Here is a 10,617-nt window from a genome sequence, read left to right as displayed (position 1 = left end):
TGTTTTCTTAATTAAAGAATAGAATATATTTCTCTGGTAGTGGAAGTGAAGTAAGGGCACTAGCATTAATACTGCTCCATGTTTTGCTTCTTATTTAGATGCATCGGTCTGCTTCAAATTTAAAACGATGAGTAAGATCAGTAAAGCTGGAAAACACATAGAACTGAGTCTAAACCTTTATGCTGAATTTGAGTCTCTTTCTACAGCTGTGGACCCAGAAAGGATCTCAAATCTCAGTGAACTCCGTTTCAGGTCCAGTGAGAAGTCGGTGCTGACCACCCCGAGGTCCGTATTTACTCAGTGAACCAACCTGTGTTGGAGGTGGTGAGGCGCGTTTCTTCTCCTGGTTCCCCTGAATGCGATAGCCTGCTGTTTGACTATGTGCATACTGGAACTAGCACTCAAATCTCTGCTCAGTACCAGCTAGTGATGGTAAAAATAATATCCCAGAATTGTTTTGCAGTTTGAGGGTGAGGATGATCAAAAGGACACAGGCACTTTTGGATGCAAAGCACTCGTGATGCAAGAAAATATTTGGGAAAAATCCTTTTTGCTCTGAATTCAAACCACTTTTGTCCAGATGCATCTATATTTGGCATTACCAGAGAATTAATTTTGTCATCAACCTATTTCTCCATGTTTGATAAAATTTCATTTCAGAAATAAAGGATTTATAGCTTACTTTCCCTCAATGCACATTATCATTTACATAACTGACAGCTTCAGTTGTTAAAAGCAGTACATGAGGTTTTTTCCAATAAAGGGCTCACATCTTTCTGACATTTATTACAAGTTTATTACTTCTATATCCTTCTCAGTGAAGCTGTTTCATTCATTGTGGGAGTGTCTGAAGTACAGATTTTTCATTACCTGTGACTTACCATTAATTTTAGGCCAGGAGTGGTTTCATTTTGACTGGTTGTTAAAAACAGGAAGGGCATAAAAACACATGAAGTCAATTAAGCTAAGAAAACTCATTTGGGATGGAAGGGGAAGGTTAAGATACGGGGTTTTTTCCCAGGTGATATGTCTACCTTCTCAGAGTAGAGAGAAGGTGGGGTAGTCACTCTTCTGATTTACTTTAGAATAAAAATCACTGCCTAGAAGATTGAACTGGTTATGTGATACAGAATGTTTTCACTTCTGTATCATCATCGTGGTCATTATATTAAGACAACAGAGTCCTTAACTGAATGCTTAGCTGAGCAGCAGCCTTTGTCCTAGGCAGATAGTAAATCAAAGTCTAAAGGACATTTCTGTATCTGCACAGAGATGCTCAAGTCGGATTGCATATTCACCAGGGGAGGAAGAGGCCATCCCATGCCAGTTGGTCTCAGTGCCAGAGATGGTCCCAGGCAAGTTTAGTGTACTAATACAGATGAAGCCTTAAGGAGCCTTCCTCCAACTCCTAAACTCATGGTAAAGATCCTCACAAATCAGTATATGTAACTGCTTCAGTTGGGGGACCACAGTTGCAATCCTAGCACGGAGCTGAGCTACTGTTTTTCTCTTATGCAGGACAGGATCTGGTCCTCTGTCTAGAAGTGCATCAAATTTCTGTATTTGTAATATTTGCTTGTGATTCTTGATAATGTTTTAGGTGTCAGATAAAGACCTGCTACCTTGCCAAACTTCAATAACAATTTTGATCACGTCTACTCTAATCATTTCTCTAGCTTTTTCATAGTAAAACTTACATGATAAATGAAGACATCATTTTAGTAAAACTCAGTTTTCTTTGTCAATACAATTTATCTTTCCTCTTCAAATGATCTCCTTTTTTAAAATTAAAACTTCTGTTACTAGCATTATCCTATCAATTGTTTTGGGTTTTTTTCCTTTAATCTGTGCTTCCAATCTTCATCTGCATGAAGGACAAATTGTACTTCAAAATCTTATATGGAAACAATGCTTTATGAATATTGGAAGCCATATAGCTTTCTTATTAGAAATAAAAAGTGTCTTGAATTCACTCCATAAAACTGCCTTGGGAATTTCAGCACATGTTCTCTTGGAAACCTCAGAAGCGTTGATCAGAGAGATTACTGTCTTTTTGGTCTCAACTCAGAGGAAAAATAATGTTTTACAAACTCAATTAGAGTTCTTGAAAATAAAGTAAAACCATTAGAAATGGCAGTCTGGAATAGAAAACATGAAATGATAGCAGGAGCTTGATCTGGCTCTGTGCAGGTCCTGCTTGAAACAACTCATAAGCCAGAAGAGAAATAATTCACGCAGGGATAAGGGAGGCTGGCAAACCCAGGCACATCTAAGTTACTCCCTCGACGGTGGACGAGGAAGTTTATCTTCCTTTGAGATGGCAGTAGCTAAATGTAGTTATCAATATTCTTTTTCTCATTCTTGTTTCACGTGTGGCATTGCATATCTGTAACTCGGAAGTAAAACGAGCATTCTTTTTAAAATCAACATCACCCTTCCTCTAACTGTGAAGCAAATGATACTCTAAATGCACTTGCTGCTTACCAAAAAAAGGTATTAATAGGCAGATAAGTACCACGTTGCAACGGGGTGGTGTTTTGGGCCGATGCTGCCTGGGAGGTATCCTTTTGTCTGGTCTAGTAGACTTTTTCTGAGCATCAATTTTCAGTGGGACTTCACACAAAACTCAGAGGGCATGGTTGCCTGCTGCCTTCTTTCAACCCAGCAAGGCAGTGCATCAATCATTCATCAAGGGTGTGGAAGGCCTGTAAATAATTATCAACTCTGCTCGAGGAGGCCTGAATTTATCTGTTTGGTCTCCCAGGTGTGAGCTGCATGCAGACAGTCTGTCGGCGAGCAAGGTCTACAGGGCACTTTAGAGCTGAGCTTTTTCAAATATCCCTGCTTGTACAGCTCCGTGTTGTAGGAAGTGGCATATTCCCAGCCGCAGGAGGTGGCAAGTTAGCTACGTGCTGCAGGCAGAGGGGCCACGAAGGTCTAGAAACCCCGCTTTTACACGCTGCTGCTGCATGCAGAGAGGGTTGTGCTGCGTTACGAATTTGGTCAGCCTGAGAGTGGCAGTGTCTGTGCTGCATCCCCCCCGTGCCCCTGGACGTGCCAGCAATGGACGGTAATTTCATACCACTTCAAGTGAGCAGGCCCGGGTCCAAGTCCCTGCTCTAAAGGCTATTTAACAGGAGAAAATTAAACATTGATTGGAGGCAGGCTTAGGACCCAACTATCCACAGCATCACCCTGCCTTCTTTCTGGCCCAATTAATACTTAATGATTCTGCACAAAGTGATACGGCTTTAATAGGATGGACTGAGAGAAATTTCCTTCCTGCCTCATTAGCCAGCAGTCTCCCAAGCTCTCACGGGAAATGGGAGCTGCAGGTTGAAGTTCTCTTAGGCAGAGGAGGAAATTAAATCCAAGCCCTCGCATCCTGGGTAAGCACTGCAGCCACTGAACTGGGACTATGCCAGAGGCACCAGTGGCACCTCCTCTCCTTGCCCAAGGCACACCACCAAATACTTAATGCAACTCGCAGCAAATTCTCCACTGTATTGTGTATAAGCATGTTAGTATGTGCTAAACATTGTATTCTTAATTTCCAGACTAATATTCATGGAGTGTGAATTGAGAAAACTGCAGCAATATTTTAATCAGAATTATTCACCTGAAGTAGCTGTTAGATATTTATGGCATTAATTCAGGCTTAATGGCTTTCTGCCTAGGGAAATCTTTCATTTTAATAACACATAGATCACATCCAAGGGTGACCTCATTCGTATTTGGAAAACAGATATTCTATATACAGTGTTTTCTGGGGGTTAGTTTTGCTTCTGTCAGTAACTGCTGCCACATTTTAAATGAGATATCACATTTTCATGTGTATAATAGCGGCCAACAATCTTTTTGGCTCAAAAATAAACCACAAATGTTCTTACTTACAAATAAATGAACAATCATTACCCATTGTGGTGTAAACTCGGTGTCTCACATCACATTTGCATTTACTCCATTTAAATGCAGAGGGGTTTGGCCTTGGTACCTACAACAATAACAGAAATATTACTTGTAAAGAAATGAAGTGTACTATAAAAGGCAAAACTAGATTTCCCTTTGTAAGTACTCTTTCCAAATGTTTTCCTGAGGCATTACCCAAATGTCATTCGTATTGCTTGCAGAATTTCCTGTGTTAAAAAATGCATTAATTATTTGGTTTAATTTTGCAAGGCATTCTATGAATCCATCTCAAACCATGCAGTTCATTGAAATCTTTCTTGTGGTGGGAAGATGCCACCCACACCTTGGGGGAGCATCTGCTGTGTTGTAGTCAGCCTCCAAGTAACGTTCAAGCCTGGAAGTGGCTTTATTGCCTCCTTCAATGCTGCTGTCAAAATTTCGTGCATGACAGAATGTACTAGGTTGTTACCAGCCGTTAACTTTTTCCTACCTCAGTTAAGGTTTGTAACTCCGCAAAAAGAAATAGTATAGCTTTCTCCTGCTTCTCTGCATACGCTGAAAAGAACAATGTGTTTACGTGTAGGGTCTCTCATACTGCAGCAGCACGTAGCTAAGAATGAGTTCAATTTCAAGTATAGTGGTGTACTGTGGGTTAAAATAAATCTTGAGTCTGCATAATAAAAGGATTAAAAAAAGTTGAGTTCTCTGCCAGTGCTAATTTGTGAACAGCTGCCCAATTCTAAGCTTATTTATTTCAGACTTTCTAATAGAATTATGAGTGCTCTACTGCTGAAAGGGAAAAACCTTTCTAATTAAGTTCTTACAAAACAGGGTGCATTATTTACAACTAAGAATTGGTTCGTTTCAGACTTTTTCTTCCTATTCATCAATTAATTAAAGTCAGAGAACAGTTTCAACATACTGACATCATCTGAAATTGTTCTATTTTATGTGAACATAAAGCAGCATATAAATTGTTTACAAACTTCTCCTGATTAGGAATACTTCAGAGAATTTGAAACCACAGATTTAATCCTTGCAATATGCATAGATGTATACCTCGGGTTCTAACTACTCCTGTTTCCCAATTTACGTAGTTAGAACGATAGAGAAACGGCATGTAGGGCAGGCGCCAGTATTCAGCTGGCACCTCTGAACACCAGCAAAAGCTACTGGAATTCTAGGGAATGCATTTGGATGGAAGATGGATGTACCGCTATGGAGTCAAGCCAGACTTTGTGGGTTTATTGCGTTTTGTGGCAAAAGAGGCTTTGTGAAACTCTGCCACTCATCTGCTCACTCGCATCCTCCAGTTAGGTATTTCTGCTGCTGGTATCTGACTCCAAAAAACTGAGGCCCTTCTGGGGTTTTTATGCCAGTTGTTCCTTCCTTTTAAGATGCATCTTGCTATTTTTCACTGACATTGCAGAATCTCAAGGTGGTTTTTTCCTTCCTCTGGTATCAGCCCCATCAATATCTTCCTTCCTGCAGTCATTAGACTCCCACTACAGCCAATTAATCCTGGCTATGTTCTATTTGTTGATCAGTTCTGATTTGAAAGAATGTTGTTTGCATCTGAACTCAAAATATGATTTCCTACCGCAAAGGTGTAACAGCGTTCATTCATTTTTAATGCTTTTTGTCAATTTGTCTTGTTTGGGGGAGACAGCGTAGACATTTATATGTGTAGAAGCAAAATAACCCAATCTGATCTCATTACTCTGCGCTTACCAAAATGAAAATGCTAGTAGCGGAAATGCTCTCAAATGTTTCTGAATATGTAAAAGATAATTTAATATTTCATTTTCCATAATTTTTGCAAGCCTTTTGCATCATGTGCATCCTATTGTCAAATTCCTTCTTCTCTCCCCAGCTGTTCTGTTGACTACAAGAACACTGCACATTATGACAGAAATTTATGAAGACTTCTTCCACAAATGCCATTCCTTATTTGATTTTTGGGATTAGCATTTCACACCATGTCTTTATAAACTGACTTTCTCTTTTTGCAGTCTTTGAAGGCTATTGACATTTTCTCTCTTTTTTCTCAATACTCCTCTTTTTTTCATTTTGTAAAGGGAAAATATTAATATGATTTGTGGTACCTCTGATTTCCCTATTTCATATCTCTGAAAAATAATTATCACTTGGAAAATGCATTGATTTGAAAGAAAATTATTCCAGTTCTCTTTGAATTTCATTGTGGTGTTTTCTTTCACTGACTGACTTTTAAAGATTTTGTTTTAGCTTGCACACTGAAGTAGATAATTTGTTAAAATATGCCACCTTAGTCGTACCAAACATCCAAGTTTCTCTCTTCGTCTTCTTTTGTCTTCCAGGTGTATTCTCCCTTATGTCTGCACAGTTTGACAACAGCACCTAGATTTTATCTCTGCTGTCCTTTTTGTATTCTATGACTGCATGATTTCAACACAAATAAATCCTAATTCGGCCTCAGGTTAAACTTATCTCCTAATTGACAGATGGTCTTGAGGTAGCATAGTTACCTGAGTAAGCTTTTAACGCACTGACTGCGTTGGGATTCTTAACCTCTACGTATTCCTTCTTTCTTGTTGCAGGGTTTAGGCACATCACAGGATCCCGGTCAAGAAATGAACAAGACTGAATTCGTGAGACTGTGGCAATAATCCTCCACTTCCCTCAAGACTTTAAAGAAGAGTTTGTTGAAATTTTAGTGGTCAGCAGGTATGGAGTTAACATTACCAATTTTCTCTTGAGTTAGAAGTGCAGAATAAGGTCCTAGCATTATACTCCCGTTCTCGCACAGGAGTGACACTTAGTGTGGTACCATTGCTCTAGGTTATTTATATTGTTAAATTCACACATTCTGTAAGAGCTGCTTGATGCTTCATGTTGTTCTGAGTGGTATATGTAGGCTATTGATCCTATAGCAATGAAACTGTCATCAGGAATTCATTGTAGTTGGTGGTTCTAGCCACTAAGTCTAGCAGAATCTACTTTCCTGGAGAGCTCCTGAAAATCTCTTCAGCATGGTATCCCTGAGCAAAAACAGTTGAAGCTTGTGGGTGTCTAAAATGATAGGCTGGTGCAAGTTACTAATTAAATAAAAGCCTAACAACAAAGGACAAACCAGTAGATGTCTGGTAGAAATATGTATAAATTACTCTAAGGTGAAGACATAAGTAGATACATTCCACTGAGTGAGTATCACCTGAGTATGACTTTGAAGAGAAAAAAAAAGATGCTTCAACATATTGTGTTGTCCATGGAAACCAAACCATTTTAATCTGATGTATCTGGTCCTTTACTGGACCAGAGTAAGGAGATAAAGGAGAGTTAAAAATGTGTCTTAAAATGCTAAAGCAGTAATAGTGACTGGTGCATTCTTCTTTCACATTTTATAGATGTTTTCCTTAAAAAAAAGTAACTATTAAATAAAATTATGCAAACATTAACTACAGTGTATGACTATCAAATGACTCGATTTCTCCTTCATTTACTGCTTTAACCACAGCAGTACAGTTAAATGGTAGTGTTCTGGACAAAGCTGAGGAAACCAGTCATTAACACGATACCCTACTGTGGATTCATAATGTTATAGCTTATCCCGCTTGAGTAATAAATTCGTAAGACCTCTATTATACAAGAATAATTCAGTCTGCGCTAGCTGTATCCTTATTTCAGTATGCAAAGAAAGAAAAGAAGAAATCAGCACATCTCTTCAAGCCCAAGTAACCATGTTAATAGACAGCCCCTGTGAAGTCTGTTCTTCTTGTAAAATTACTAAAAGCACTTGTTTTGTGGCATGTCCGTAGCGCACAGTAGAGTGCCTCTCCATGGTGCATCTCCGTGCACAAGTCCCAACAGAAATGTGACCATTTTAGCTTGTGGTACAGAGCCGTTTGGAGCTATTGATGCCAACTCAGGAATTTCTGCATCACACTATTGAAAAGTACACAGCCTTGCAGGAGCCTACGTTGTCCTGAAATCAATGGTTTAGGCTTCGAAGTCACTTAATGTTTTTGTTCTTAAGTGACCCTGGTCCTACCTGTTCATAAGTGTTCTGGGAAAATTGCAGAGGAGAAAATAAGACATTTTCTTGCCAAGATGGAACACAGTAAGATGGACAAAGTATAAACAAATTCTTGGACATACAGCTGCTATTTGCTGTGCTACAGATAATGCCCGCTCACTGTCAGCAAAGGCTGGACAGCTATGTCACCAAACGTTTCACAGATGCAGAATAGGTAAGTGATTAAAAAGCCAAGCATTTCCAAAAGCCTGTTGTAGCACATTGTGTAGAGACCTCTTATGTAGCTGTACGTAGAGGTTCACAGAAGCTAAGGGAAGCGGAATGAAGTTAATATCCTTTGGCTTGCCCCGTGGCCAACAGAGAGGGGTACTCCTCAGCAAGTAAACCAGGGCAGCTGAGGTTCCTGCTCCAGAGCCCTCTCTGGAGGAGCCTCTCTCAGTCGACTTTACAGGGAGCTTTGGCAGATGTTTTGTGAGGTTGAGGCTAACTTTAACCTTTAGAATATCCTCCTGTAGGCATTGAGAGAGCTCTGAAGATTGTTGCAATTAAATCCTCAGACTGCTAAACTCTGCGTTGCAGTGTGGAAGGAGGAATCGGTGAAAGTGGCTGAAGTAATGTACGTGCAGACGAACAGTGGCACTGTGAGGATAGAATTAAGTAAGTAGATACGTAACTACTATTGCCAATGTACTGTATATTGACTAAACTTAAAGTGCACTATATATATGCATTTTCCAAGCACAGAGGTCAAATGAAGTCAAATGATGTAGATATCTGATGAACTAAATTTTATGGTTTTAAGAAAAAAAAATGTTGTATTCATGTTTAGTATATCAACCAAAACAACAACAAAAACCCCACACATTTTTAGTGGTAATTATATTTTATGAATTAAGAAGAAGGAGCTGTAATGGGAAATGTATTACTGTGGCATGAACATGACTATCATAATAATGTGAGAAATGTTGATGGTGGGTTTATATTATGCAGTAAGTGTTAACTTTTCACATAATTTACATGGGTTAACCTGAAAAATAATTAATGCTAGAAAGCCAAGGTTACTGCTGTTTGCAGAGGTTTTCTTTTTGAGAAACAAATTTTGCATTGGCAGTTGCTATAATATCAAAGGATATTATTTGATATATGTTCTATACAGGTCCATGTGTGGGGCCCTGGGTTTTTTTGGGCAGGCTCCATGAAGGAGAAGAACATCACAGGGCTAAAACAGGATAGGCAAGAAAGGTCTAATGCCATGTTATTGGAGATGCAAAGTGAGAATAAATGCATAAATGTAAGGACCTCTTGCTGAAACAGCTCTGCTATTTCCTTTTGATCTGGCAGTTAAACATTTAATAGTACCCTGAATTATCCACAGTAAATTCTTTCCTTTCTCTAACTTTCTTTCCCACAATATGCTTCTGAGTTTTAATTGAAAGTTTGTTTTCATTCCATTTTCTCCTATGCTCACCTATTGTAAAGTAAAATTTCCTGTACCTTTTCTTGACTCAGACTGGTGAAGTCCTTTTTCCTCCTGAACTGCTTACCCTTGTACTTTCTTGTGAAAAAAAAGAGACTGCTCACAGGACCGAGAACAGCGTTTAGATATGAGTGTCCATAGGAAGCAGCTGGTAGGCAGCATACCATATGTATATGGGAAGATACAAACTGAAATTTCACTGATTGAATTTCATTTATGAAAAATTAGTTGTTCACCCAAATATCTGGAGCAATCTTCACTTCAGATCATCATCCTCACAAAAGATTTTGCTTAGCCATTTGTGAAAATTAATGTTAAAGATAAAGATTACAAAAATCGTACCTTCATCAGTTTCTAAAAAGGTCTACTTCCAGTTTTAAATTTCCACCCAGGAATAAGGTATTTTTCTTAACTGAAGACGGAAAGAGTTACAGAGATGTGCCAGTCACGGACAGTATTTTAGTAAAAGACTAATTAAAGACTTACTATACCAGTTTTAGCTATTTATTATATAACCATTTTTCCAATACTGTACTAATTTTGTAATGGATTTTCACATCTTAAGAATGTCTATTTGTCAGGAGACAAAAAAGCAACTGATTTATTTGTGGAAAGATGCTATGATGTCTTTATTGAGTCTAATGTAATGTTTTAGTAGTACATCAGTTAACTTGGCAGTTTTGTTCCTGAAACTTTTCCAAGTGTTTAATGTTTACACAATAGACCTCAGTAAAAACTGTACCATCTGAAAAAAAACAAAAAACATTTTATTAAAAAAATAAGATCATTAAGAAATAAGCAAAGTAGCAGGAGTCTGAAAAAATTCCTTTTTTTCTTTATGCTTTACAATAGAGGATGGAACCGCAGAAGTTAGAGCTTATCCTGCCAACAGCGCAAGAGATGTGGCACAGATATTTTTTTCTTTCAAAGCTGTGTAAATAATAAACTCTGGTAGTTAAAACGTAGGATGTAACATGAGCTAAGAGAGAATGCAAAGATCAGACAGTCAAAGATATAAAAACTTAATAATTATCTCAGAAGCAGGCAAGTTGCAAGAGAGCAAGGGGATAGGCTTAGCCACAAGGATATAAAGAAAGTAATTTTGTAGGATAAAGACTCTCTTGAAAAGCTGAAGTATTTATCTGTACAGTTTTTTATTATAGAAGAAACTGGAGAAATATCTTTTCTTTAAATGTAACAAAGGTAGACTATCACA

At 38.4% G+C, this 10,617-nt stretch overlaps 1 long non-coding RNA gene across 1 annotated transcript in view; it reads left to right on the top strand.

The window, feature by feature from the left end:
* Window positions 1–204: 204 nt before the first annotated feature.
* LOC142414568 (uncharacterized) overlaps window positions 205–10,617 on the top strand; it is a 29,348-nt gene continuing 18,935 nt past the window's right edge. The window contains exons 1-2 of the long non-coding RNA XR_012777121.1: window positions 205–285; window positions 6,489–6,615. This is a non-coding gene — a long non-coding RNA (uncharacterized LOC142414568). The remainder of the gene's footprint in view (window positions 286–6,488; window positions 6,616–10,617) is intronic.

This window comes from Mycteria americana, chromosome 9, assembly GCF_035582795.1.
Source record: "Mycteria americana isolate JAX WOST 10 ecotype Jacksonville Zoo and Gardens chromosome 9, USCA_MyAme_1.0, whole genome shotgun sequence".
NCBI lineage: Eukaryota > Metazoa > Chordata > Aves > Ciconiiformes > Ciconiidae > Mycteria > Mycteria americana.
This window is presented reverse-complemented; position numbering and strand designations above follow the sequence as displayed.